Raw genomic sequence first — 21,045 nt, 5'->3', positions numbered from 1 at the left:
CTCGTTACTCGTTCTGTTTACGCGATAGGCGATAATAATTAAAAAAATGCAGGCGCGGACCGCAAAAATGCCAAAAAGGGGTGCAACACGAGGACTTCCCAGGAGGTCACCCATCCTAGTACTGCTCTCGCCCAAGCACGTTTAACTTCGGAGTTCTGATGGGATCCGGTGCATTAGTGCCGGTATGATCGCACCCGTCACACCTTGCACGATCATCGTATATATCTGCTGCCTTGCAACTCATTCAACCAAAATAAAAACTATCTTTAAAAGTACGTTTTGGTCCCTGAACTTTTTCATATTTCCCGTTTAGTCCCTGCATTGCAATTCACCGGTGCTCGTTACTCGTTACTCGTTCTGTTTACGCGATAGGCGATAATAATTAAAAAAATGCAGGCGCGGACCGCAAAAATGCAAAAAAGGGGTGCAACACGAGGACTTCCCAGGAGGTCACCCATCCTAGTACTGCTCTCGCCCAAGCACGTTTAACTTCGGAGTTCTGATGGGATCCGGTGCATTAGTGCTGGTATGATCGCACCCGTCACACCTTGCACGATCATCGTACTCATTCAACCAAAATAAAAACTATCTTTAAAAGTACGTTTTGGTCCCTGAACTTTTTCATATTTCCCGTTTAGTCCCTGCATTGCAATTCACCGGTGCTCGTTACTCGTTCTGTTTACGCGATAGGCGATAATAATTAAAAAAATGCAGGCGCGGACCGCAAAAATGCAAAAAAGGGGTGCAACACGAGGACTTCCCAGGAGGTCACCCATCCTAGTACTGCTCTCGCCCAAGCACGTTTAACTTCGGAGTTCTGATGGGATCCGGTGCATTAGTGCCGGTATGATCGCACCCGTCACACCTTGCACGATCATCGTATATATCTGCTGCCTTGCAACTCATTCAACCAAAATAAAAACTATCTTTAAAAGTACGTTTTGGTCCCTGAACTTTTTCATATTTCCCGTTTAGTCCCTGCATTGCAATTCACCGGTGCTCGTTACTCGTTACTCGTTCTGTTTACGCGATAGGCGATAATAATTAAAAAAATGCAGGCGCGGACCGCAAAAATGCAATAAAGGGGTGCAACACGAGGACTTCCCAGGAGGTCACCCATCCTAGTACTGCTCTCGCCCAAGCACGTTTAACTTCGGAGTTCTGATGGGATCCGGTGCATTAGTGCTGGTATGATCGCACCCGTCACACCTTGCACGATCATCGTATATATCTGCTGCCTTGCAACTCATTCAACCAAAATAAAAACTATCTTTAAAAGTACGTTTTGGTCCCTGAACTTTTTCATATTTCCCGTTTAGTCCCTGCATTGCAATTCACCGGTGCTCGTTACTCGTTCTGTTTACGCGATAGGCGATAATAATTAAAAAAATGCAGGCGCGGACCGCAAAAATGCCAAAAAGGGGTGCAACACGAGGACTTCCCAGGAGGTCACCCATCCTAGTACTGCTCTCGCCCAAGCACGTTTAACTTCGGAGTTCTGATGGGATCCGGTGCATTAGTGCTGGTATGATCGCACCCGTCACACCTTGCACGATCATCGTATATATCTGCTGCCTTGCAACTCATTCAACCAAAATAAAAACTATCTTTAAAAGTACGTTTTGGTCCCTGAACTTTTTCATATTTCCCGTTTAGTCCCTGCATTGCAATTCACCGGTGCTCGTTACTCGTTACTCGTTCTGTTTACGCGATAGGCGATAATAATTAAAAAAATGCAGGCGCGGACCGCAAAAATGCCAAAAAGGGGTGCAACACGAGGACTTCCCAGGAGGTCACCCATCCTAGTACTGCTCTCGCCCAAGCACGTTTAACTTCGGAGTTCTGATGGGATCCGGTGCATTAGTGCTGGTATGATCGCACCCGTCACACCTTGCACGATCATCGTATATATCTGCTGCCTTGCAACTCATTCAACCAAAATAAAAACTATCTTTAAAAGTACGTTTGGTCCCTGAACTTTTTCATATTTCCCGTTTAGTCCCTGCATTGCAATTCACCGGTGCTCGTTACTCGTTACTCGTTCTGTTTACGCGATAGGCGATAATAATTAAAAAAATGCAGGCGCGGACCGCAAAAATGCCAAAAAGGGGTGCAACACGAGGACTTCCCAGGAGGTCACCCATCCTAGTACTGCTCTCGCCCAAGCACGTTTAACTTCGGAGTTCTGATGGGATCCGGTGCATTAGTGCTGGTATGATCGCACCCGTCACACCTTGCACGATCATCGTATATATCTGCTGCCTTGCAACTCATTCAACCAAAATAAAAACTATCTTTAAAAGTACGTTTTGGTCCCTGAACTTTTTCATATTTCCCGTTTAGTCCCTGCATTGCAATTCACCGGTGCTCGTTGCTCGTTGCTCGTTACTCGTTCTGTTTACGCGATAGGCGATAATAATTAAAAAAATGCAGGCGCGGACCGCAAAAATGCCAAAAAGGGGTGCAACACGAGGACTTCCCAGGAGGTCACCCATCCTAGTACTGCTCTCGCCCAAGCACGTTTATCTTCGGAGTTCTGATGGGATCCGGTGCATTAGTGCTGGTATGATCGCACCCGTCACACCTTGCACGATCATCGTATATATCTGCTGCCTTGCAACTCATTCAACCAAAATAAAAACTATCTTTAAAAGTACGTTTTGGTCCCTGAACTTTTTCATATTTCCCGTTTAGTCCCTGCATTGCAATTCACCGGTGCTCGTTGCTCGTTACTCGTTCTGTTTACGCGATAGGCGATAATAATTAAAAAAATGCAGGCGCGGACCGCAAAAATGCCAAAAAGGGGTGCAACACGAGGACTTCCCAGGAGGTCACCCATCCTAGTACTGCTCTCGCCCAAGCACGTTTATCTTCGGAGTTCTGATGGGATCCGGTGCATTAGTGCTGGTATGATCGCACCCGTCACACCTTGCACGATCATCGTATATATCTGCTGCCTTGCAACTCATTCAACCAAAATAAAAACTATCTTTAAAAGTACGTTTTGGTCCCTGAACGTTTTCATATTTCCCGTTTAGTCCCTGCATTGCAATTCACCGGTGCTCGTTACTCGTTCTGTTTACGCGATAGGCGATAATAATTAAAAAAATGCAGGCGCGGACCGCAAAAATGCAAAAAAGGGGTGCAACACGAGGACTTCCCAGGAGGTCACCCATCCTAGTACTGCTCTCGCCCAAGCACGTTTGACTTCGGAGTTCTGATGGGATCCGGTGCATTAGTGCTGGTATGATCGCACCCGTCACACCTTGCACGATCATCGTATATATCTGCTGCCTTGCAACTCATTCAACCAAAATAAAAACTATCTTTAAAAGTACGTTTTGGTCCCTGAACTTTTTCATATTTCCCGTTTAGTCCCTGCATTGCAATTCACCGTTGCTCGTTACTCGTTACTCGTTCTGTTTACGCGATAGGCGATAATAATTAAAAAAATGCAGGCGCGGACCGCAAAAATGCCAAAAAGGGGTGCAACACGAGGACTTCCCAGGAGGTCACCCATCCTAGTACTGCTCTCGCCCAAGCACGTTTATCTTCGGAGTTCTGATGGGATCCGGTGCATTAGTGCTGGTATGATCGCACCCGTCACACCTTGCACGATCATCGTATATATCTGCTGCCTTGCAACTCATTCAACCAAAATAAAAACTATCTTTAAAAGTACGTTTTGGTCCCTGAACTTTTTCATATTTCCCGTTTAGTCCCTGCATTGCAATTCACCGGTGCTCGTTACTCGTTCTGTTTACGCGATAGGCGATAATAATTAAAAAAATGCAGGCGCGGACCGCAAAAATGCCAAAAAGGGGTGCAACACGAGGACTTCCCAGGAGGTCACCCATCCTAGTACTGCTCTCGCCCAAGCACGTTTATCTTCGGAGTTCTGATGGGATCCGGTGCATTAGTGCTGGTATGATCGCACCCGTCACACCTTGCACGATCATCGTATATATCTGCTGCCTTGCAACTCATTCAACCAAAATAAAAACTATCTTTAAAAGTACGTTTTGGTCCCTGAACTTTTTCATATTTCCCGTTTAGTCCCTGCATTGCAATTCACCGGTGCTCGTTACTCGTTCTGTTTACGCGATAGGCGATAATAATTAAAAAAATGCAGGCGCGGACCGCAAAAATGCCAAAAAGGGGTGCAACACGAGGACTTCCCAGGAGGTCACCCATCCTAGTACTGCTCTCGCCCAAGCACGTTTATCTTCGGAGTTCTGATGGGATCCGGTGCATTAGTGCTGGTATGATCGCACCCGTCACACCTTGCACGATCATCGTATATATCTGCTGCCTTGCAACTCATTCAACCAAAATAAAAACTATCTTTAAAAGTACGTTTTGGTCCCTGAACTTTTTCATATTTCCCGTTTAGTCCCTGCATTGCAATTCACCGGTGCTCGTTACTCGTTCTGTTTACGCGATAGGCGATAATAATTAAAAAAATGCAGGCGCGGACCGCAAAAATGCCAAAAAGGGGTGCAACACGAGGACTTCCCAGGAGGTCACCCATCCTAGTACTGCTCTCGCCCAAGCACGTTTAACTTCGGAGTTCTGATGGGATCCGGTGCATTAGTGCTGGTATGATCGCACCCGTCACACCTTGCACGATCATCGTATATATCTGCTGCCTTGCAACTCATTCAACCAAAATAAAAACTATCTTTAAAAGTACGTTTTGGTCCCTGAACTTTTTCATATTTCCCGTTTAGTCCCTGCATTGCAATTCACCGGTGCTCGTTACTCGTTACTCGTTCTGTTTACGCGATAGGCGATAATAATTAAAAAAATGCAGGCGCGGACCGCAAAAATGCCAAAAAGGGGTGCAACACGAGGACTTCCCAGGAGGTCACCCATCCTAGTACTGCTCTCGCCCAAGCACGTTTAACTTCGGAGTTCTGATGGGATCCGGTGCATTAGTGCTGGTATGATCGCACCCGTCACACCTTGCACGATCATCGTATATATCTGCTGCCTTGCAACTCATTCAACCAAAATAAAAACTATCTTTAAAAGTACGTTTGGTCCCTGAACTTTTTCATATTTCCCGTTTAGTCCCTGCATTGCAATTCACCGGTGCTCGTTACTCGTTACTCGTTCTGTTTACGCGATAGGCGATAATAATTAAAAAAATGCAGGCGCGGACCGCAAAAATGCCAAAAAGGGGTGCAACACGAGGACTTCCCAGGAGGTCACCCATCCTAGTACTGCTCTCGCCCAAGCACGTTTAACTTCGGAGTTCTGATGGGATCCGGTGCATTAGTGCTGGTATGATCGCACCCGTCACACCTTGCACGATCATCGTATATATCTGCTGCCTTGCAACTCATTCAACCAAAATAAAAACTATCTTTAAAAGTACGTTTTGGTCCCTGAACTTTTTCATATTTCCCGTTTAGTCCCTGCATTGCAATTCACCGGTGCTCGTTGCTCGTTGCTCGTTACTCGTTCTGTTTACGCGATAGGCGATAATAATTAAAAAAATGCAGGCGCGGACCGCAAAAATGCCAAAAAGGGGTGCAACACGAGGACTTCCCAGGAGGTCACCCATCCTAGTACTGCTCTCGCCCAAGCACGTTTATCTTCGGAGTTCTGATGGGATCCGGTGCATTAGTGCTGGTATGATCGCACCCGTCACACCTTGCACGATCATCGTATATATCTGCTGCCTTGCAACTCATTCAACCAAAATAAAAACTATCTTTAAAAGTACGTTTTGGTCCCTGAACTTTTTCACATTTCCCGTTTAGTCCCTGCATTGCAATTCACCGGTGCTCGTTGCTCGTTGCTCGTTACTCGTTCTGTTTACGCGATAGGCGATAATAATTAAAAAAATGCAGGCGCGGACCGCAAAAATGCAAAAAAGGGGTGCAACACGAGGACTTCCCAGGAGGTCACCCATCCTAGTACTGCTCTCGCCCAAGCACGTTTAACTTCGGAGTTCTGATGGGATCCGGTGCATTAGTGCTGGTATGATCGCACCCGTCACACCTTGCACGATCATCGTATATATCTGCTGCCTTGCAACTCATTCAACCAAAATAAAAACTATCTTTAAAAGTACGTTTTGGTCCCTGAACTTTTTCATATTTCCCGTTTAGTCCCTGCATTGCAATTCACCGGTGCTCGTTACTCGTTCTGTTTACGCGATAGGCGATAATAATTAAAAAAATGCAGGCGCGGACCGCAAAAATGCAAAAAAGGGGTGCAACACGAGGACTTCCCAGGAGGTCACCCATCCTAGTACTGCTCTCGCCCAAGCACGTTTAACTTCGGAGTTCTGATGGGATCCGGTGCATTAGTGCTGGTATGATCGCACCCGTCACACCTTGCACGATCATCGTATATATCTGCTGCCTTGCAACTCATTCAACCAAAATAAAAACTATCTTTAAAAGTACGTTTTGGTCCCTAAACTTTTTCATATTTCCCGTTTAGTCCCTGCATTGCAATTCACCGGTGCTCGTTGCTCGTTGCTCGTTACTCGTTCTGTTTACGCGATAGGCGATAATAATTAAAAAAATGCAGGCGCGGACCGCAAAAATGCCAAAAAGGGGTGCAACACGAGGACTTCCCAGGAGGTCACCCATCCTAGTACTGCTCTCGCCCAAGCACGTTTAGCTTCGGAGTTCTGATGGGATCCGGTGCATTAGTGCTGGTATGATCGCACCCGTCACACCTTGCACGATCATCGTATATATCTGCTGCCTTGCAACTCATTCAACCAAAATAAAAACTATCTTTAAAAGTACGTTTTGGTCCCTGAACTTTTTCATATTTCCCGTTTAGTCCCTGCATTGCAATTCACCGGTGCTCGTTACTCGTTACTCGTTCTGTTTACGCGATAGGCGATAATAATTAAAAAAATGCAGGCGCGGACCGCAAAAATGCCAAAAAGGGGTGCAACACGAGGACTTCCCAGGAGGTCACCCATCCTAGTACTGCTCTCGCCCAAGCACGTTTAACTTCGGAGTTCTGATGGGATCCGGTGCATTAGTGCTGGTATGATCGCACCCGTCACACCTTGCACGATCATCGTATATATCTGCTGCCTTGCAACTCATTCAACCAAAATAAAAACTATCTTTAAAAGTACGTTTTGGTCTCTGAACTTTTTCATATTTCCCGTTTAGTCCCTGCATTGCAATTCACCGGTGCTCGTTACTCGTTCTGTTTACGCGATAGGCGATAATAATTAAAAAAATGCAGGCGGGGACCGCAAAAATGCCAAAAAGGGGTGCAACACGAGGACTTCCCAGGAGGTCACCCATCCTAGTACTGCTCTCGCCCAAGCACGTTTAGCTTCGGAGTTCTGATGGGATCCGGTGCATTAGTGCTGGTATGATCGCACCCGTCACACCTTGCACGATCATCGTATATATCTGCTGCCTTGCAACTCATTCAACCAAAATAAAAACTATCTTTAAAAGTACGTTTTGGTCCCTGAACTTTTTCATATTTCCCGTTTAGTCCCTGCATTGCAATTCACCGGTGCTCGTTACTCGTTCTGTTTACGCGATAGGCGATAATAATTAAAAAAATGCAGGCGCGGACCGCAAAAATGCCAAAAAGGGGTGCAACACGAGGACTTCCCAGGAGGTCACCCATCCTAGTACTGCTCTCGCCCAAGCACGTTTACCTTCGGAGTTCTGATGGGATCCGGTGCATTAGTGCTGGTATGATCGCACCCGTCACACCTTGCACGATCATCGTATATATCTGCTGCCTTGCAACTCATTCAACCAAAATAAAAACTATCTTTAAAAGTACGTTTTGGTCCCTGAACTTTTTCATATTTCCCGTTTAGTCCCTGCATTGCAATTCACCGGTGCTCGTTACTCGTTCTCGTTACTCGTTCTGTTTACGCGATAGGCGATAATAATTAAAAAAATGCAAGCGCGGACCGCAAAAATGCAAAAAAGGGGTGCAACACGAGGACTTCCCAGGAGGTCACCCATCCTAGTACTGCTCTCGCCCAAGCACGTTTAACTTCGGAGTTCTGATGGGATCCGGTGCATTAGTGCTGGTATGATCGCACCCGTCACACCTTGCACGATCATCGTATATATCTGCTGCCTTGCAACTCATTCAACCAAAATAAAAACTATCTTTAAAAGTACGTTTTGGTCTCTGAACTTTTTCATATTTCCCGTTTAGTCCCTGCATTGCAATTCACCGGTGCTCGTTACTCGTTCTGTTTACGCGATAGGCGATAATAATTAAAAAAATGCAGGCGCGGACCGCAAAAATGCAAAAAAGGGGTGCAACACGAGGACTTCCCAGGAGGTCACCCATCCTAGTACTGCTCTCGCCCAAGCACGTTTAACTTCGGAGTTCAGATGGGATCCGGTGCATTAGTGCTGGTATGATCGCAACCGTCACACCTTGCACGATCATCGTATATATCTGCCGCCTTGCAACTCATTCAACCAAAATAAAAACTATCTTTAAAAGTACGTTTTGGTCTCTGAACTTTTTCATATTTCCCGTTTAGTCCCTGCATTGCAATTCACCGGTGCTCGTTACTCGTTCTGTTTACGCGATAGGCGATAATAATTAAAAAAATGCAGGCGCGGACCGCAAAAATGCCAAAAAGGGGTGCAACACGAGGACTTCCCAGGAGGTCACCCATCCTAGTACTGATCTCGCCCAAGCACGTTTAACTTCGGAGTTCTGATGGGATCCGGTGCATTAGTGCTGGTATGATCGCACCCGTCACACCTTGCACGATCATCGTATATATCTGCTGCCTTGCAACTCATTCAACCAAAATAAAAACTATCTTTAAAAGTACGTTTTGGTCTCTGAACTTTTTCATATTTCCCGTTTAGTCCCTGCATTGTAATTCACCGGTGCTCGTTACTCGTTCTGTTTACGCGATAGGCGATAATAATTAAAAAAATGCAGGCGCGGACCGCAAAAATGCAAAAAAGGGGTGCAACACGAGGACTTCCCAGGAGGTCACCCATCCTAGTACTGCTCTCGCCCAAGCACGTTTAACTTCGGAGTTCAGATGGGATCCGGTGCATTAGTGCTGGTATGATCGCAACCGTCACACCTTGCACGATCATCGTATATATCTGCCGCCTTGCAACTCATTCAACCAAAATAAAAACTATCTTTAAAAGTACGTTTTGGTCTCTGAACTTTTTCATATTTCCCGTTTAGTCCCTGCATTGCAATTCACCGGTGCTCGTTACTCGTTCTGTTTACGCGATAGGCGATAATAATTAAAAAAATACAGGCGCGGACCGCAAAAATGCCAAAAAGGGGTGCAACACGAGGACTTCCCAGGAGGTCACCCATCCTAGTACTGCTCTCGCCCAAGCACGTTTAACTTCGGAGTTCTGATGGGATCCGGTGCATTAGTGCTGGTATGATCGCACCCGTCACACCTTGCACGATCATCGTATATATCTGCTGCCTTGCAACTCATTCAACCAAAATAAAAACTATCTTTAAAAGTACGTTTTGGTCCCTGAACTTTTTCATATTTCCCGTTTAGTCCCTGCATTGCAATTCACCGGTGCTCGTTGCTCGTTACTCGTTACTCGTTCTGTTTATGCGATAGGCGATAATAATTAATAAAATGCACGCGCGGACCGCAAAAATGCAAAAAACGGGTGCAACACGAGGACTTCCCAGGAGGTCACCCATCCTAGTACTGCTCTCGCCCAAGCACGTTTAACTTCGGAGTTCTGATGGGATCCGGTGCATTAGTGCTGGTATGATCGCACCCGTCACACCTTACACGATCATCGTATATATCTGCTGCCTTGCAACTCATTCAACCAAAATAAAAACTATCTTTAAAAGTACGTTTTGGTCCCTGATTTTTTTCATATTTCCCGTTTAGTCCCTGCATTGCAATTCACCGGTGCTCGTTACTCGTTACTCGTTCTGTTTACGCGATAGGCGATAATAATTAAAAAAATGCAGGCGCGGACCGCAAAAATGCCAAAAAGGGGTGCAACACGAGGACTTCCCAGGAGGTCACCCATCCTAGTACTGCTCTCGCCCAAGCACGTTTAACTTCGGAGTTCTGATGGGATCCGGTGCATTAGTGCTGGTATGATCGCACCCGTCACACCTTGCACGATCATCGTATATATCTGCTGCCTTGCAACTCATTCAACCAAAATAAAAACTATCTTTAAAAGTACGTTTTGGTCCCTGAACTTTTTCATATTTCCCGTTTAGTCCCTGCATTGCAATTCACCGGTGCTCGTTGCTCGTTGCTCGTTACTCGTTCTGTTTACGCGATAGGCGATAATAATTAAAAAAATGCAGGCGCGGACCGCAAAAATGCCAAAAAGGGGTGCAACACGAGGACTTCCCAGGAGGTCACCCATCCTAGTACTGCTCTCGCCCAAGCACGTTTAACTTCGGAGTTCTGATGGGATCCGGTGCATTAGTGCTGGTATGATCGCACCCGTCACACCTTGCACGATCATCGTATATATCTGCTGCCTTGCAACTCATTCAACCAAAATAAAAACTATCTTTAAAAGTACGTTTTGGTCCCTGAACTTTTTCATATTTCCCGTTTAGTCCCTGCATTGCAATTCACCGGTGCTCGTTACTCGTTACTCGTTCTGTTTACGCGATAGGCGATAATAATTAAAAAAATGCAGGCGCGGACCGCAAAAATGCCAAAAAGGGGTGCAACACGAGGACTTCCCAGGAGGTCACCCATCCTAGTACTGCTCTCGCCCAAGCACGTTTAACTTCGGAGTTCTGATGGGATCCGGTGCATTAGTGCTGGTATGATCGCACCCGTCACACCTTGCACGATCATCGTATATATCTGCTGCCTTGCAACTCATTCAACCAAAATAAAAACTATCTTTAAAAGTACGTTTTGGTCCCTGAACTTTTTCATATTTCCCGTTTAGTCCCTGCATTGCAATTCACCGGTGCTCGTTGCTCGTTGCTCGTTACTCGTTCTGTTTACGCGATAGGCGATAATAATTAAAAAAATGCAGGCGCGGACCGCAAAAATGCCAAAAAGGGGTGCAACACGAGGACTTCCCAGGAGGTCACCCATCCTAGTACTGCTCTCGCCCAAGCACGTTTAGCTTCGGAGTTCTGATGGGATCCGGTGCATTAGTGCTGGTATGATCGCACCCGTCACACCTTGCACGATCATCGTATATATCTGCTGCCTTGCAACTCATTCAACCAAAATAAAAACTATCTTTAAAAGTACGTTTTGGTCCCTGAACTTTTTCATATTTCCCGTTTAGTCCCTGCATTGCAATTCACCGGTGCTCGTTACTCGTTACTCGTTCTGTTTACGCGATAGGCGATAATAATTAAAAAAATGCAGGCGCGGACCGCAAAAATGCCAAAAAGGGGTGCAACACGAGGACTTCCCAGGAGGTCACCCATCCTAGTACTGCTCTCGCCCAAGCACGTTTAACTTCGGAGTTCTGATGGGATCCGGTGCATTAGTGCTGGTATGATCGCACCCGTCACACCTTGCACGATCATCGTATATATCTGCTGCCTTGCAACTCATTCAACCAAAATAAAAACTATCTTTAAAAGTACGTTTTGGTCTCTGAACTTTTTCATATTTCCCGTTTAGTCCCTGCATTGCAATTCACCGGTGCTCGTTACTCGTTCTGTTTACGCGATAGGCGATAATAATTAAAAAAATGCAGGCGCGGACCGCAAAAATGCAAAAAAGGGGTGCAACCCGAGGACTTCCCAGGAGGTCACCCATCCTAGTACTGCTCTCGCCCAAGCACGTTTAACTTCGGAGTTCAGATGGGATCCGGTGCATTAGTGCTGGTATGATCGCAACCGTCACACCTTGCACGATCATCGTATATATCTGCCGCCTTGCAACTCATTCAACCAAAATAAAAACTATCTTTAAAAGTACGTTTTGGTCTCTGAACTTTTTCATATTTCCCGTTTAGTCCCTGCATTGCAATTCACCGGTGCTCGTTACTCGTTCTGTTTACGCGATAGGCGATAATAATTAAAAAAATGCAGGCGCGGACCGCAAAAATGCCAAAAAGGGGTGCAACACGAGGACTTCCCAGGAGGTCACCCATCCTAGTACTGCTCTCGCCCAAGCACGTTTAACTTCGGAGTTCTGATGGGATCCGGTGCATTAGTGCTGGTATGATCGCACCCGTCACACCTTGCACGATCATCGTATATATCTGCTGCCTTGCAACTCATTCAACCAAAATAAAAACTATCTTTAAAAGTACGTTTTGGTCCCTGAACTTTTTCATATTTCCCGTTTAGTCCCTGCATTGCAATTCACCGGTGCTCGTTGCTCGTTGCTCGTTACTCGTTCTGTTTACGCGATAGGCGATAATAATTAAAAAAATGCAGGCGCGGACCGCAAAAATGCCAAAAAGGGGTGCAACACGAGGACTTCCCAGGAGGTCACCCATCCTAGTACTGCTCTCGCCCAAGCACGTTTAACTTCGGAGTTCTGATGGGATCCGGTGCATTAGTGCTGGTATGATCGCACCCGTCACACCTTGCACGATCATCGTATATATCCGCTGCCTTGCAACTCATTCAACCAAAATAAAAACTATCTTTAAAAGTACGTTTTGGTCCCTGAACTTTTTCATATTTCCCGTTTAGTCCCTGCATTGCAATTCACCGGTGCTCGTTCCTCGTTACTCGTTCTGTTTACGCGATAGGCGATAATAATTAAAAAAATGCAGGCGCGGACCGCAAAAATGCCAAAAAGGGGTGCAACACGAGGACTTCCCAGGAGGTCACCCATCCTAGTACTGCTCTCGCCCAAGCACGTTTAACTTCGGAGTTCTGATGGGATCCGGTGCATTAGTGCTGGTATGATCGCACCCGTCACACCTTGCACGATCATCGTATATATCTGCTGCCTTGCAACTCATTCAACCAAAATAAAAACTATCTTTAAAAGTACGTTTTGGTCCCTGAACTTTTTCATATTTCCCGTTTAGTCCCTGCATTGCAATTCACCGGTGCTCGTTGCTCGTTGCTCGTTACTCGTTCTGTTTACGCGATAGGCGATAATAATTAAAAAAATGCAGGCGCGGACCGCAAAAATGCCAAAAAGGGGTGCAACACGAGGACTTCCCAGGAGGTCACCCATCCTAGTACTGCTCTCGCCCAAGCACGTTTAGCTTCGGAGTTCTGATGGGATCCGGTGCATTAGTGCTGGTATGATCGCACCCGTCACACCTTGCACGATCATCGTATATATCTGCTGCCTTGCAACTCATTCAACCAAAATAAAAACTATCTTTAAAAGTACGTTTTGGTCCCTGAACTTTTTCATATTTCCCGTTTAGTCCCTGCATTGCAATTCACCGGTGCTCGTTTCTCGTTACTCGTTCTGTTTACGCGATAGGCGATAATAATTAAAAAAATGCAGGCGCGGACCGCAAAAATGCCAAAAAGGGGTGCAACACGAGGACTTCCCAGGAGGTCACCCATCCTAGTACTGCTCTCGCCCAAGCACGTTTAACTTCGGAGTTCTGATGGGATCCGGTGCATTAGTGCTGGTATGATCGCACCCGTCACACCTTGCACGATCATCGTATATATCTGCTGCCTTGCAACTCATTCAACCAAAATAAAAACTATCTTTAAAAGTACGTTTTGGTCTCTGAACTTTTTCATATTTCCCGTTTAGTCCCTGCATTGCAATTCACCGGTGCTCGTTACTCGTTCTGTTTACGCGATAGGCGATAATAATTAAAAAAATGCAGGCGCGGACCGCAAAAATGCAAAAAAGGGGTGCAACCCGAGGACTTCCCAGGAGGTCACCCATCCTAGTACTGCTCTCGCCCAAGCACGTTTAACTTCGGAGTTCAGATGGGATCCGGTGCATTAGTGCTGGTATGATCGCAACCGTCACACCTTGCACGATCATCGTATATATCTGCCGCCTTGCAACTCATTCAACCAAAATAAAAACTATCTTTAAAAGTACGTTTTGGTCTCTGAACTTTTTCATATTTCCCGTTTAGTCCCTGCATTGCAATTCACCGGTGCTCGTTACTCGTTCTGTTTACGCGATAGGCGATAATAATTAAAAAAATGCAGGCGCGGACCGCAAAAATGCCAAAAAGGGGTGCAACACGAGGACTTCCCAGGAGGTCACCCATCCTAGTACTGCTCTCGCCCAAGCACGTTTAACTTCGGAGTTCTGATGGGATCCGGTGCATTAGTGCTGGTATGATCGCACCCGTCACACCTTGCACGATCATCGTATATATCTGCTGCCTTGCAACTCATTCAACCAAAATAAAAACTATCTTTAAAAGTACGTTTTGGTCCCTGAACTTTTTCATATTTCCCGTTTAGTCCCTGCATTGCAATTCACCGGTGCTCGTTGCTCGTTGCTCGTTACTCGTTCTGTTTACGCGATAGGCGATAATAATTAAAAAAATGCAGGCGCGGACCGCAAAAATGCCAAAAAGGGGTGCAACACGAGGACTTCCCAGGAGGTCACCCATCCTAGTACTGCTCTCGCCCAAGCACGTTTAACTTCGGAGTTCTGATGGGATCCGGTGCATTAGTGCTGGTATGATCGCACCCGTCACACCTTGCACGATCATCGTATATATCCGCTGCCTTGCAACTCATTCAACCAAAATAAAAACTATCTTTAAAAGTACGTTTTGGTCCCTGAACTTTTTCATATTTCCCGTTTAGTCCCTGCATTGCAATTCACCGGTGCTCGTTACTCGTTACTCGTTCTGTTTACGCGATAGGCGATAATAATTAAAAAAATGCAGGCGCGGACCGCAAAAATGCCAAAAAGGGGTGCAACACGAGGACTTCCCAGGAGGTCACCCATCCTAGTACTGCTCTCGCCCAAGCACGTTTAACTTCGGAGTTCTGATGGGATCCGGTGCATTAGTGCTGGTATGATCGCACCCGTCACACCTTGCACGATCATCGTATATATCTGCTGCCTTGCAACTCATTCAACCAAAATAAAAACTATCTTTAAAAGTACGTTTTGGTCCCTGAACTTTTTCACATTTCCCGTTTAGTCCCTGCATTGCAATTCACCGGTGCTCGTTGCTCGTTGCTCGTTACTCGTTCTGTTTACGCGATAGGCGATAATAATTAAAAAAATGCAGGCGCGGACCGCAAAAATGCCAAAAAGGGGTGCAACACAAGGACTTCCCAGGAGGTCACCCATCCTAGTACTGCTCTCGCCCAAGCACGTTTAGCTTCGGAGTTCTGATGGGATCCGGTGCATTAGTGCTGGTATGATCGCACCCGTCACACCTTGCACGATCATCGTATATATCTGCTGCCTTGCAACTCATTCAACCAAAATAAAAACTATCTTTAAAAGTACGTTTTGGTCCCTGAACTTTTTCATATTTCCCGTTTAGTCCCTGCATTGCAATTCACCGGTGCTCGTTGCTCGTTGCTCGTTACTCGTTCTGTTTACGCGATAGGCGATAATAATTAAAAAAATGCAGGCGCGGACCGCAAAAATGCCAAAAAGGGGTGCAACACGAGGACTTCCCAGGAGGTCACCCATCCTAGTACTGCTCTCGCCCAAGCACGTTTAACTTCGGAGTTCTGATGGGATCCGGTGCATTAGTGCTGGTATGATCGCACCCGTCACACCTTGCACGATCATCGTATATATCCGCTGCCTTGCAACTCATTCAACCAAAATAAAAACTATCTTTAAAAGTACGTTTTGGTCCCTGAACTTTTTCATATTTCCCGTTTAGTCCCTGCATTGCAATTCACCGGTGCTCGTTACTCGTTACTCGTTCTGTTTACGCGATAGGCGATAATAATTAAAAAAATGCAGGCGCGGACCGCAAAAATGCCAAAAAGGGGTGCAACACGAGGACTTCCCAGGAGGTCACCCATCCTAGTACTGCTCTCGCCCAAGCACGTTTAACTTCGGAGTTCTGATGGGATCCGGTGCATTAGTGCTGGTATGATCGCACCCGTCACACCTTGCACGATCATCGTATATATCTGCTGCCTTGCAACTCATTCAACCAAAATAAAAACTATCTTTAAAAGTACGTTTTGGTCCCTGAACTTTTTCACATTTCCCGTTTAGTCCCTGCATTGCAATTCACCGGTGCTCGTTGCTCGTTGCTCGTTACTCGTTCTGTTTACGCGATAGGCGATAATAATTAAAAAAATGCAGGCGCGGACCGCAAAAATGCCAAAAAGGGGTGCAACACGAGGACTTCCCAGGAGGTCACCCATCCTAGTACTGCTCTCGCCCAAGCACGTTTAGCTTCGGAGTTCTGATGGGATCCGGTGCATTAGTGCTGGTATGATCGCACCCGTCACACCTTGCACGATCATCGTATATATCTGCTGCCTTGCAACTCATTCAACCAAAATAAAAACTATCTTTAAAAGTACGTTTTGGTCCCTAAACTTTTTCATATTTCCCGTTTAGTCCCTGCATTGCAATTCACCGGTGCTCGTTGCTCGTTGCTCGTTACTCGTTCTGTTTACGCGATAGGCGATAATAATTAAAAAAATGCAGGCGCGGACCGCAAAAATGCCAAAAAGGGGTGCAACACGAGGACTTCCCAGGAGGTCACCCATCCTAGTACTGCTCTCGCCCAAGCACGTTTAACTTCGGAGTTCTGATGGGATCCGGTGCATTAGTGCTGGTATGATCGCACCCGTCACACCTTGCACGATCATCGTATATATCTGCTGCCTTGCAACTCATTCAACCAAAATAAAAACTATCTTTAAAAATACGTTTTGGTCGCTGAACTTTTTCATATTTCCCGTTTAGTCCCTGCATTGCAATTCACCGGTGCTCGTTACTCGTTCTCGTTACTCGTTCTGTTTACGCGATAGGCGATAATAATTAAAAAAATGCAAGCGCGGACCGCAAAAATGCAAAAAAGGGGTGCAACACGAGGACTTCCCAGGAGGTCACCCATCCTAGTACTGCTCTCGCCCAAGCACGTTTAACTTCGGAGTTCTGATGGGATCCGGTGCATTAGTGCTGGTATGATCGCACCCGTCACACCTTGCACGATCATCGTATATATCTGCTGCCTTGCAACTCATTCAACCAAAATAAAAACTATCTTTAAAAATACGTTTTGGTCGCTGAACTTTTTCATATTTCCCGTTTAGTCCCTGCATTGCAATTCACCGGTGCTCGTTACTCGTTCTCGTTACTCGTTCTGTTTACGCGATAGGCGATAATAATTAAAAAAATGCAAGCGCGGACCGCAAAAATGCAAAAAAGGGGTGCAACACGAGGACTTCCCAGGAGGTCACCCATCCTAGTACTGCTCTCGCCCAAGCACGTTTAACTTCGGAGTTCTGATGGGATCCGGTGCATTAGTGCTGGTATGATCGCACCCGTCACACCTTGCACGATCATCGTATATATCTGCTGCCTTGCAACTCATTCAACCAAAATAAAAACTATCTTTAAAAGTACGTTTTGGTCTCTGAACTTTTTCATATTTCCCGTTTAGTCCCTGCATTGCAATTCACCGGTGCTCGTTACTCGTTCTGTTTACGCGATAGGCGATAATAATTAAAAAAATGCAGGCGCGGACCGCAAAAATGCAAAAAAGGGGTGCAACACGAGGACTTCCCAGGAGGTCACCCATCCTAGTACTGCTCTCGCCCAAGCACGTTTAACTTCGGAGTTCAGATGGGATCCGGTGCATTAGTGCTGGTATGATCGCAACCGTCACACCTTGCACGATCATCGTATATATCTGCCGCCTTGCAACTCATTCAACCAAAATAAAAACTATCTTTAAAAGTACGTTTTGGTCTCTGAACTTTTTCATATTTCCCGTTTAGTCCCTGCATTGCAATTCACCGGTGCTCGTTACTCGTTCTGTTTACGCGATAGGCGATAATAATTAAAAAAATGCAGGCGCGGACCGCAAAAATGCCAAAAAGGGGTGCAACACGAGGACTTCCCAGGAGGTCACCCATCCTAGTACTGCTCTCGCCCAAGCACGTTTAACTTCGGAGTTCTGATGGGATCCGGTGCATTAGTGCTGGTATGATCGCACCCGTCACACCTTGCACGATCATCGTATATATCTGCTGCCTTGCAACTCATTCAACCAAAATAAAAACTATCTTTAAAAGTACGTTTTGGTCCCTGAACTTTTTCATATTTCCCGTTTAGTCCCTGCATTGCAATTCACCGGTGCTCGTTGCTCGTTACTCGTTACTCGTTCTGTTTATGCGATAGGCGATAATAATTAATAAAATGCACGCGCGGACCGCAAAAATGCAAAAAACGGGTGCAACACGAGGACTTCCCAGGAGGTCACCCATCCTATTACTGCTCTCGCCCAAGCACGTTTAACTTCGGAGTTCTGATGGGATCCGGTGCATTAGTGCTGGTATGATCGCACCCGTCACACCTTGCACGATCATCGTATATATCTGCTGCCTTGCAACTCATTCAACCAAAATAAAAACTATCTTTAAAAGTACGTTTTGGTCCCTGAACTTTTTCATATTTCCCGTTTAGTCCCTGCATTGCAATTCACCGGTGCTCGTTGCTCGTTGCTCGTTACTCGTTCTGTTTACGCGATAGGCGATAATAATTAAAAAAATGCAGGCGCGGACCGCAAAAATGCCAAAAAGGGGTGCAACACGAGGACTTCCCAGGAGGTCACCCATCCTAGTACTGCTCTCGCCCAAGCACGTTTAACTTCGGAGTTCTGATGGGATCCGGTGCATTAGTGCTGGTATGATCGCACCCGTCACACCTTGCACGATCATCGTATATATCTGCTGCCTTGCAACTCATTCAACCAAAATAAAAACTATCTTTAAAAGTACGTTTTGGTCCCTGAACTTTTTCATATTTCCCGTTTAGTCCCTGCATTGCAATTCACCGGTGCTCGTTGCTCGTTACTCGTTACTCGTTCTGTTTATGCGATAGGCGATAATAATTAATAAAATGCACGCGCGGACCGCAAAAATGCAAAAAACGGGTGCAACACGAGGACTTCCCAGGAGGTCACCCATCCTATTACTGCTCTCGCCCAAGCACGTTTAACTTCGGAGTTCTGATGGGATCCGGTGCATTAGTGCTGGTATGATCGCACCCGTCACACCTTGCACGATCATCGTATATATCTGCTGCCTTGCAACTCATTCAACCAAAATAAAAACTATCTTTAAAAGTACGTTTTGGTCCCTGAACTTTTTCATATTTCCCGTTTAGTCCCTGCATTGCAATTCACCGGTGCTCGTTGCTCGTTGCTCGTTACTCGTTCTGTTTACGCGATAGGCGATAATAATTAAAAAAATGCAGGCGCGGACCGCAAAAATGCCAAAAAGGGGTGCAACACGAGGACTTCCCAGGAGGTCACCCATCCTAGTACTGCTCTCGCCCAAGCACGTTTAACTTCGGAGTTCTGATGGGATCCGGTGCATTAGTGCTGGTATGATCGCACCCGTCACACCTTGCACGATCATCGTATATATCTGCTGCCTTGCAACTCATTCAACCAAAATAAAAACTATCTTTAAAAGTACGTTTTGGTCCCTGAACTTTTTCATATTTCCCGTTTAGTCCCTGCATTGCAATTCACCGGTGCTCGTTGCTCGTTACTCGTTACTCGTTCTGTTTATGCGATAGGCGATAATAATTAATAAAATGCACGCGCGGACCGCAAAAATGCAAAAAACGGGTGCAACACGAGGACTTCCCAGGAGGTCACCCATCCTATTACTGCTCTCGCCCAAGCACGTTTAACTTCGGAGTTCTGATGGGATCCGGTGCATTAGTGCTGGTATGATCGCACCCGTCACACCTTGCACGATCATCGTATATATCTGCTGCCTTGCAACTCATTCAACCAAAATAAAAACTATCTTTAAAAGTACGTTTTGGTCCCTGAACTTTTTCATATTTCCCGTTTAGTCCCTGCATTGCAATTCACCGGTGCTCGTTGCTCGTTGCTCGTTACTCGTTCTGTTTACGCGATAGGCGATAATAATTAAAAAAATGCAGGCGCGGACCGCAAAAATGCCAAAAAGGGGTGCAACACGAGGACTTCCCAGGAGGTCACCCATCCTAGTACTGCTCTCGCCCAAGCACGTTTAACTTCGGAGTTCTGATGGGATCCGGTGCATTAGTGCTGGTATGATCGCACCCGTCACACCTTGCACGATCATCGTATATATCTGCTGCCTTGCAACTCATTCAACCAAAATAAAAACTATCTTTAAAAGTACGTTTTGGTCCCTGAACTTTTTCATATTTCCCGTTTAGTCCCTGCATTGCAATTCACCGGTGCTCGTTGCTCGTTACTCGTTACTCGTTCTGTTTACGCGATAGGCGATAATAATTAATAAAATGCACGCGCGGACCGCAAAAATGCAAAAAACGGGTGCAACACGAGGACTTCCCAGGAGGTCACCCATCCTATTACTGCTCTCGCCCAAGCACGTTTAACTTCGGAGTTCTGATGGGATCCGGTGCATTAGTGCTGGTATGATCGCACCCGTCACACCTTGCACGATCATCGTATATATCTGCTGCCTTGCAACTCATTCAACCAAAATAAAAACTATCTTTAAAAGTACGTTTTGGTCCCTGAACTTTTTCATATTTCCCGTTTAGTCCCTGCATTGCAATTCACCGGTGCTCGTTGCTCGTTGCTCGTTACTCGTTCTGTTTACGCGATAGGCGATAATAATTAAAAAAATGCAGGCGCGGACCGCAAAAATGCCAAAAAGGGGTGCAACACGAGGACTTCCCAGGAGGTCACCCATCCTAGTACTGCTCTCGCCCAAGCACGTTTAACTTCGGAGTTCTGATGGGATCCGGTGCATTAGTGCTGGTATGATCGCACCCGTCACACCTTGCACGATCATCGTATATATCTGCTGCCTTGCAACTCATTCAACCAAAATAAAAACTATCTTTAAAAGTACGTTTTGGTCCCTCAACTTTTTCATATTTCCCGTTTAGTCCCTGCATTGCAATTCACCGGTGCTCGTTGCTCGTTACTCGTTACTCGTTCTGTTTATGCGATAGGCGATAAT

General features: G+C 46.0%; 61 non-coding genes across 61 annotated transcripts; all 61 read right to left on the bottom strand.

Moving 5' to 3' along the window:
- Nucleotides 1-77: 77 nt before the first annotated feature.
- Nucleotides 78-196, bottom strand: LOC126684273 (5S ribosomal RNA). The gene has a single exon (XR_007642460.1). It is a non-coding gene; the product is annotated as a 5S ribosomal RNA (ribosomal RNA).
- A 225-nt stretch (nucleotides 197-421) lies between these two features.
- Nucleotides 422-540, bottom strand: LOC126685338 (5S ribosomal RNA). Its single transcript, XR_007643445.1, has one exon. It is a non-coding gene; the product is annotated as a 5S ribosomal RNA (ribosomal RNA).
- Nucleotides 541-739: 199 nt separating this feature from the next.
- LOC126684272 (5S ribosomal RNA) lies at nucleotides 740-858 on the bottom strand. The gene has a single exon (XR_007642459.1). It is a non-coding gene; the product is annotated as a 5S ribosomal RNA (ribosomal RNA).
- Nucleotides 859-1,083: 225 nt separating this feature from the next.
- LOC126685337 (5S ribosomal RNA) lies at nucleotides 1,084-1,202 on the bottom strand. Its single transcript, XR_007643444.1, has one exon. It is a non-coding gene; the product is annotated as a 5S ribosomal RNA (ribosomal RNA).
- Nucleotides 1,203-1,420: 218 nt separating this feature from the next.
- LOC126685336 (5S ribosomal RNA) lies at nucleotides 1,421-1,539 on the bottom strand. The gene has a single exon (XR_007643443.1). It is a non-coding gene; the product is annotated as a 5S ribosomal RNA (ribosomal RNA).
- Nucleotides 1,540-1,764: 225 nt separating this feature from the next.
- LOC126685335 (5S ribosomal RNA) lies at nucleotides 1,765-1,883 on the bottom strand. Its single transcript, XR_007643442.1, has one exon. It is a non-coding gene; the product is annotated as a 5S ribosomal RNA (ribosomal RNA).
- Nucleotides 1,884-2,107: 224 nt separating this feature from the next.
- On the bottom strand, nucleotides 2,108-2,226 carry LOC126685334 (5S ribosomal RNA). The gene has a single exon (XR_007643441.1). It is a non-coding gene; the product is annotated as a 5S ribosomal RNA (ribosomal RNA).
- Nucleotides 2,227-2,458: 232 nt separating this feature from the next.
- On the bottom strand, nucleotides 2,459-2,577 carry LOC126684700 (5S ribosomal RNA). The gene has a single exon (XR_007642872.1). It is a non-coding gene; the product is annotated as a 5S ribosomal RNA (ribosomal RNA).
- A 225-nt stretch (nucleotides 2,578-2,802) lies between these two features.
- On the bottom strand, nucleotides 2,803-2,921 carry LOC126684699 (5S ribosomal RNA). Its single transcript, XR_007642871.1, has one exon. It is a non-coding gene; the product is annotated as a 5S ribosomal RNA (ribosomal RNA).
- A 218-nt stretch (nucleotides 2,922-3,139) lies between these two features.
- On the bottom strand, nucleotides 3,140-3,258 carry LOC126684523 (5S ribosomal RNA). Its single transcript, XR_007642698.1, has one exon. It is a non-coding gene; the product is annotated as a 5S ribosomal RNA (ribosomal RNA).
- A 225-nt stretch (nucleotides 3,259-3,483) lies between these two features.
- LOC126684698 (5S ribosomal RNA) lies at nucleotides 3,484-3,602 on the bottom strand. Its single transcript, XR_007642870.1, has one exon. It is a non-coding gene; the product is annotated as a 5S ribosomal RNA (ribosomal RNA).
- Nucleotides 3,603-3,820: 218 nt separating this feature from the next.
- LOC126684697 (5S ribosomal RNA) lies at nucleotides 3,821-3,939 on the bottom strand. The gene has a single exon (XR_007642869.1). It is a non-coding gene; the product is annotated as a 5S ribosomal RNA (ribosomal RNA).
- Nucleotides 3,940-4,157: 218 nt separating this feature from the next.
- On the bottom strand, nucleotides 4,158-4,276 carry LOC126684696 (5S ribosomal RNA). The gene has a single exon (XR_007642868.1). It is a non-coding gene; the product is annotated as a 5S ribosomal RNA (ribosomal RNA).
- A 218-nt stretch (nucleotides 4,277-4,494) lies between these two features.
- LOC126685332 (5S ribosomal RNA) lies at nucleotides 4,495-4,613 on the bottom strand. The gene has a single exon (XR_007643440.1). It is a non-coding gene; the product is annotated as a 5S ribosomal RNA (ribosomal RNA).
- Nucleotides 4,614-4,838: 225 nt separating this feature from the next.
- LOC126685330 (5S ribosomal RNA) lies at nucleotides 4,839-4,957 on the bottom strand. Its single transcript, XR_007643438.1, has one exon. It is a non-coding gene; the product is annotated as a 5S ribosomal RNA (ribosomal RNA).
- A 224-nt stretch (nucleotides 4,958-5,181) lies between these two features.
- LOC126685329 (5S ribosomal RNA) lies at nucleotides 5,182-5,300 on the bottom strand. Its single transcript, XR_007643437.1, has one exon. It is a non-coding gene; the product is annotated as a 5S ribosomal RNA (ribosomal RNA).
- Nucleotides 5,301-5,532: 232 nt separating this feature from the next.
- LOC126684694 (5S ribosomal RNA) lies at nucleotides 5,533-5,651 on the bottom strand. The gene has a single exon (XR_007642866.1). It is a non-coding gene; the product is annotated as a 5S ribosomal RNA (ribosomal RNA).
- A 232-nt stretch (nucleotides 5,652-5,883) lies between these two features.
- Nucleotides 5,884-6,002, bottom strand: LOC126685328 (5S ribosomal RNA). Its single transcript, XR_007643436.1, has one exon. It is a non-coding gene; the product is annotated as a 5S ribosomal RNA (ribosomal RNA).
- A 218-nt stretch (nucleotides 6,003-6,220) lies between these two features.
- On the bottom strand, nucleotides 6,221-6,339 carry LOC126685327 (5S ribosomal RNA). The gene has a single exon (XR_007643435.1). It is a non-coding gene; the product is annotated as a 5S ribosomal RNA (ribosomal RNA).
- Nucleotides 6,340-6,571: 232 nt separating this feature from the next.
- LOC126684349 (5S ribosomal RNA) lies at nucleotides 6,572-6,690 on the bottom strand. Its single transcript, XR_007642531.1, has one exon. It is a non-coding gene; the product is annotated as a 5S ribosomal RNA (ribosomal RNA).
- Nucleotides 6,691-6,915: 225 nt separating this feature from the next.
- LOC126685326 (5S ribosomal RNA) lies at nucleotides 6,916-7,034 on the bottom strand. The gene has a single exon (XR_007643434.1). It is a non-coding gene; the product is annotated as a 5S ribosomal RNA (ribosomal RNA).
- Nucleotides 7,035-7,252: 218 nt separating this feature from the next.
- Nucleotides 7,253-7,371, bottom strand: LOC126684348 (5S ribosomal RNA). The gene has a single exon (XR_007642530.1). It is a non-coding gene; the product is annotated as a 5S ribosomal RNA (ribosomal RNA).
- Nucleotides 7,372-7,589: 218 nt separating this feature from the next.
- LOC126684781 (5S ribosomal RNA) lies at nucleotides 7,590-7,708 on the bottom strand. Its single transcript, XR_007642950.1, has one exon. It is a non-coding gene; the product is annotated as a 5S ribosomal RNA (ribosomal RNA).
- A 231-nt stretch (nucleotides 7,709-7,939) lies between these two features.
- LOC126685324 (5S ribosomal RNA) lies at nucleotides 7,940-8,058 on the bottom strand. The gene has a single exon (XR_007643432.1). It is a non-coding gene; the product is annotated as a 5S ribosomal RNA (ribosomal RNA).
- Nucleotides 8,059-8,276: 218 nt separating this feature from the next.
- LOC126684683 (5S ribosomal RNA) lies at nucleotides 8,277-8,395 on the bottom strand. Its single transcript, XR_007642855.1, has one exon. It is a non-coding gene; the product is annotated as a 5S ribosomal RNA (ribosomal RNA).
- A 218-nt stretch (nucleotides 8,396-8,613) lies between these two features.
- On the bottom strand, nucleotides 8,614-8,732 carry LOC126684316 (5S ribosomal RNA). Its single transcript, XR_007642500.1, has one exon. It is a non-coding gene; the product is annotated as a 5S ribosomal RNA (ribosomal RNA).
- A 218-nt stretch (nucleotides 8,733-8,950) lies between these two features.
- Nucleotides 8,951-9,069, bottom strand: LOC126684682 (5S ribosomal RNA). Its single transcript, XR_007642854.1, has one exon. It is a non-coding gene; the product is annotated as a 5S ribosomal RNA (ribosomal RNA).
- Nucleotides 9,070-9,287: 218 nt separating this feature from the next.
- Nucleotides 9,288-9,406, bottom strand: LOC126685323 (5S ribosomal RNA). Its single transcript, XR_007643431.1, has one exon. It is a non-coding gene; the product is annotated as a 5S ribosomal RNA (ribosomal RNA).
- A 232-nt stretch (nucleotides 9,407-9,638) lies between these two features.
- LOC126684467 (5S ribosomal RNA) lies at nucleotides 9,639-9,757 on the bottom strand. The gene has a single exon (XR_007642645.1). It is a non-coding gene; the product is annotated as a 5S ribosomal RNA (ribosomal RNA).
- A 225-nt stretch (nucleotides 9,758-9,982) lies between these two features.
- LOC126685322 (5S ribosomal RNA) lies at nucleotides 9,983-10,101 on the bottom strand. Its single transcript, XR_007643430.1, has one exon. It is a non-coding gene; the product is annotated as a 5S ribosomal RNA (ribosomal RNA).
- Nucleotides 10,102-10,333: 232 nt separating this feature from the next.
- LOC126685321 (5S ribosomal RNA) lies at nucleotides 10,334-10,452 on the bottom strand. Its single transcript, XR_007643429.1, has one exon. It is a non-coding gene; the product is annotated as a 5S ribosomal RNA (ribosomal RNA).
- Nucleotides 10,453-10,677: 225 nt separating this feature from the next.
- On the bottom strand, nucleotides 10,678-10,796 carry LOC126685320 (5S ribosomal RNA). The gene has a single exon (XR_007643428.1). It is a non-coding gene; the product is annotated as a 5S ribosomal RNA (ribosomal RNA).
- A 232-nt stretch (nucleotides 10,797-11,028) lies between these two features.
- Nucleotides 11,029-11,147, bottom strand: LOC126684346 (5S ribosomal RNA). The gene has a single exon (XR_007642528.1). It is a non-coding gene; the product is annotated as a 5S ribosomal RNA (ribosomal RNA).
- Nucleotides 11,148-11,372: 225 nt separating this feature from the next.
- Nucleotides 11,373-11,491, bottom strand: LOC126685318 (5S ribosomal RNA). Its single transcript, XR_007643426.1, has one exon. It is a non-coding gene; the product is annotated as a 5S ribosomal RNA (ribosomal RNA).
- Nucleotides 11,492-11,709: 218 nt separating this feature from the next.
- LOC126684989 (5S ribosomal RNA) lies at nucleotides 11,710-11,828 on the bottom strand. Its single transcript, XR_007643148.1, has one exon. It is a non-coding gene; the product is annotated as a 5S ribosomal RNA (ribosomal RNA).
- Nucleotides 11,829-12,046: 218 nt separating this feature from the next.
- LOC126685317 (5S ribosomal RNA) lies at nucleotides 12,047-12,165 on the bottom strand. Its single transcript, XR_007643425.1, has one exon. It is a non-coding gene; the product is annotated as a 5S ribosomal RNA (ribosomal RNA).
- Nucleotides 12,166-12,397: 232 nt separating this feature from the next.
- Nucleotides 12,398-12,516, bottom strand: LOC126685316 (5S ribosomal RNA). Its single transcript, XR_007643424.1, has one exon. It is a non-coding gene; the product is annotated as a 5S ribosomal RNA (ribosomal RNA).
- A 225-nt stretch (nucleotides 12,517-12,741) lies between these two features.
- LOC126685315 (5S ribosomal RNA) lies at nucleotides 12,742-12,860 on the bottom strand. The gene has a single exon (XR_007643423.1). It is a non-coding gene; the product is annotated as a 5S ribosomal RNA (ribosomal RNA).
- Nucleotides 12,861-13,092: 232 nt separating this feature from the next.
- On the bottom strand, nucleotides 13,093-13,211 carry LOC126684345 (5S ribosomal RNA). The gene has a single exon (XR_007642527.1). It is a non-coding gene; the product is annotated as a 5S ribosomal RNA (ribosomal RNA).
- A 225-nt stretch (nucleotides 13,212-13,436) lies between these two features.
- On the bottom strand, nucleotides 13,437-13,555 carry LOC126685314 (5S ribosomal RNA). Its single transcript, XR_007643422.1, has one exon. It is a non-coding gene; the product is annotated as a 5S ribosomal RNA (ribosomal RNA).
- Nucleotides 13,556-13,773: 218 nt separating this feature from the next.
- LOC126684986 (5S ribosomal RNA) lies at nucleotides 13,774-13,892 on the bottom strand. The gene has a single exon (XR_007643146.1). It is a non-coding gene; the product is annotated as a 5S ribosomal RNA (ribosomal RNA).
- A 218-nt stretch (nucleotides 13,893-14,110) lies between these two features.
- Nucleotides 14,111-14,229, bottom strand: LOC126685313 (5S ribosomal RNA). Its single transcript, XR_007643421.1, has one exon. It is a non-coding gene; the product is annotated as a 5S ribosomal RNA (ribosomal RNA).
- A 232-nt stretch (nucleotides 14,230-14,461) lies between these two features.
- On the bottom strand, nucleotides 14,462-14,580 carry LOC126685312 (5S ribosomal RNA). Its single transcript, XR_007643420.1, has one exon. It is a non-coding gene; the product is annotated as a 5S ribosomal RNA (ribosomal RNA).
- A 225-nt stretch (nucleotides 14,581-14,805) lies between these two features.
- On the bottom strand, nucleotides 14,806-14,924 carry LOC126685311 (5S ribosomal RNA). The gene has a single exon (XR_007643419.1). It is a non-coding gene; the product is annotated as a 5S ribosomal RNA (ribosomal RNA).
- Nucleotides 14,925-15,156: 232 nt separating this feature from the next.
- On the bottom strand, nucleotides 15,157-15,275 carry LOC126684578 (5S ribosomal RNA). Its single transcript, XR_007642751.1, has one exon. It is a non-coding gene; the product is annotated as a 5S ribosomal RNA (ribosomal RNA).
- Nucleotides 15,276-15,507: 232 nt separating this feature from the next.
- Nucleotides 15,508-15,626, bottom strand: LOC126685310 (5S ribosomal RNA). The gene has a single exon (XR_007643418.1). It is a non-coding gene; the product is annotated as a 5S ribosomal RNA (ribosomal RNA).
- A 225-nt stretch (nucleotides 15,627-15,851) lies between these two features.
- Nucleotides 15,852-15,970, bottom strand: LOC126685309 (5S ribosomal RNA). The gene has a single exon (XR_007643417.1). It is a non-coding gene; the product is annotated as a 5S ribosomal RNA (ribosomal RNA).
- A 232-nt stretch (nucleotides 15,971-16,202) lies between these two features.
- Nucleotides 16,203-16,321, bottom strand: LOC126684344 (5S ribosomal RNA). The gene has a single exon (XR_007642526.1). It is a non-coding gene; the product is annotated as a 5S ribosomal RNA (ribosomal RNA).
- A 232-nt stretch (nucleotides 16,322-16,553) lies between these two features.
- Nucleotides 16,554-16,672, bottom strand: LOC126685306 (5S ribosomal RNA). Its single transcript, XR_007643415.1, has one exon. It is a non-coding gene; the product is annotated as a 5S ribosomal RNA (ribosomal RNA).
- A 231-nt stretch (nucleotides 16,673-16,903) lies between these two features.
- On the bottom strand, nucleotides 16,904-17,022 carry LOC126685305 (5S ribosomal RNA). Its single transcript, XR_007643414.1, has one exon. It is a non-coding gene; the product is annotated as a 5S ribosomal RNA (ribosomal RNA).
- Nucleotides 17,023-17,253: 231 nt separating this feature from the next.
- LOC126685304 (5S ribosomal RNA) lies at nucleotides 17,254-17,372 on the bottom strand. The gene has a single exon (XR_007643413.1). It is a non-coding gene; the product is annotated as a 5S ribosomal RNA (ribosomal RNA).
- Nucleotides 17,373-17,590: 218 nt separating this feature from the next.
- LOC126684681 (5S ribosomal RNA) lies at nucleotides 17,591-17,709 on the bottom strand. Its single transcript, XR_007642853.1, has one exon. It is a non-coding gene; the product is annotated as a 5S ribosomal RNA (ribosomal RNA).
- Nucleotides 17,710-17,927: 218 nt separating this feature from the next.
- LOC126685303 (5S ribosomal RNA) lies at nucleotides 17,928-18,046 on the bottom strand. The gene has a single exon (XR_007643412.1). It is a non-coding gene; the product is annotated as a 5S ribosomal RNA (ribosomal RNA).
- Nucleotides 18,047-18,278: 232 nt separating this feature from the next.
- LOC126685009 (5S ribosomal RNA) lies at nucleotides 18,279-18,397 on the bottom strand. Its single transcript, XR_007643167.1, has one exon. It is a non-coding gene; the product is annotated as a 5S ribosomal RNA (ribosomal RNA).
- Nucleotides 18,398-18,629: 232 nt separating this feature from the next.
- On the bottom strand, nucleotides 18,630-18,748 carry LOC126685302 (5S ribosomal RNA). The gene has a single exon (XR_007643411.1). It is a non-coding gene; the product is annotated as a 5S ribosomal RNA (ribosomal RNA).
- A 232-nt stretch (nucleotides 18,749-18,980) lies between these two features.
- LOC126685008 (5S ribosomal RNA) lies at nucleotides 18,981-19,099 on the bottom strand. The gene has a single exon (XR_007643166.1). It is a non-coding gene; the product is annotated as a 5S ribosomal RNA (ribosomal RNA).
- Nucleotides 19,100-19,331: 232 nt separating this feature from the next.
- On the bottom strand, nucleotides 19,332-19,450 carry LOC126685301 (5S ribosomal RNA). Its single transcript, XR_007643410.1, has one exon. It is a non-coding gene; the product is annotated as a 5S ribosomal RNA (ribosomal RNA).
- A 232-nt stretch (nucleotides 19,451-19,682) lies between these two features.
- Nucleotides 19,683-19,801, bottom strand: LOC126685007 (5S ribosomal RNA). The gene has a single exon (XR_007643165.1). It is a non-coding gene; the product is annotated as a 5S ribosomal RNA (ribosomal RNA).
- A 232-nt stretch (nucleotides 19,802-20,033) lies between these two features.
- On the bottom strand, nucleotides 20,034-20,152 carry LOC126685300 (5S ribosomal RNA). Its single transcript, XR_007643409.1, has one exon. It is a non-coding gene; the product is annotated as a 5S ribosomal RNA (ribosomal RNA).
- A 232-nt stretch (nucleotides 20,153-20,384) lies between these two features.
- Nucleotides 20,385-20,503, bottom strand: LOC126685006 (5S ribosomal RNA). Its single transcript, XR_007643164.1, has one exon. It is a non-coding gene; the product is annotated as a 5S ribosomal RNA (ribosomal RNA).
- Nucleotides 20,504-20,735: 232 nt separating this feature from the next.
- Nucleotides 20,736-20,854, bottom strand: LOC126685299 (5S ribosomal RNA). The gene has a single exon (XR_007643408.1). It is a non-coding gene; the product is annotated as a 5S ribosomal RNA (ribosomal RNA).
- Nucleotides 20,855-21,045: the final 191 nt, after the last annotated feature.

This window comes from Mercurialis annua, linkage group LG5, assembly GCF_937616625.2.
Source record: "Mercurialis annua linkage group LG5, ddMerAnnu1.2, whole genome shotgun sequence".
In the NCBI taxonomy this organism is placed as follows: domain Eukaryota; kingdom Viridiplantae; phylum Streptophyta; class Magnoliopsida; order Malpighiales; family Euphorbiaceae; genus Mercurialis; species Mercurialis annua.
The sequence above is the reverse complement of the archived record's forward strand: the minus strand, read 5'-3'. Positions and strand labels throughout refer to the sequence as shown.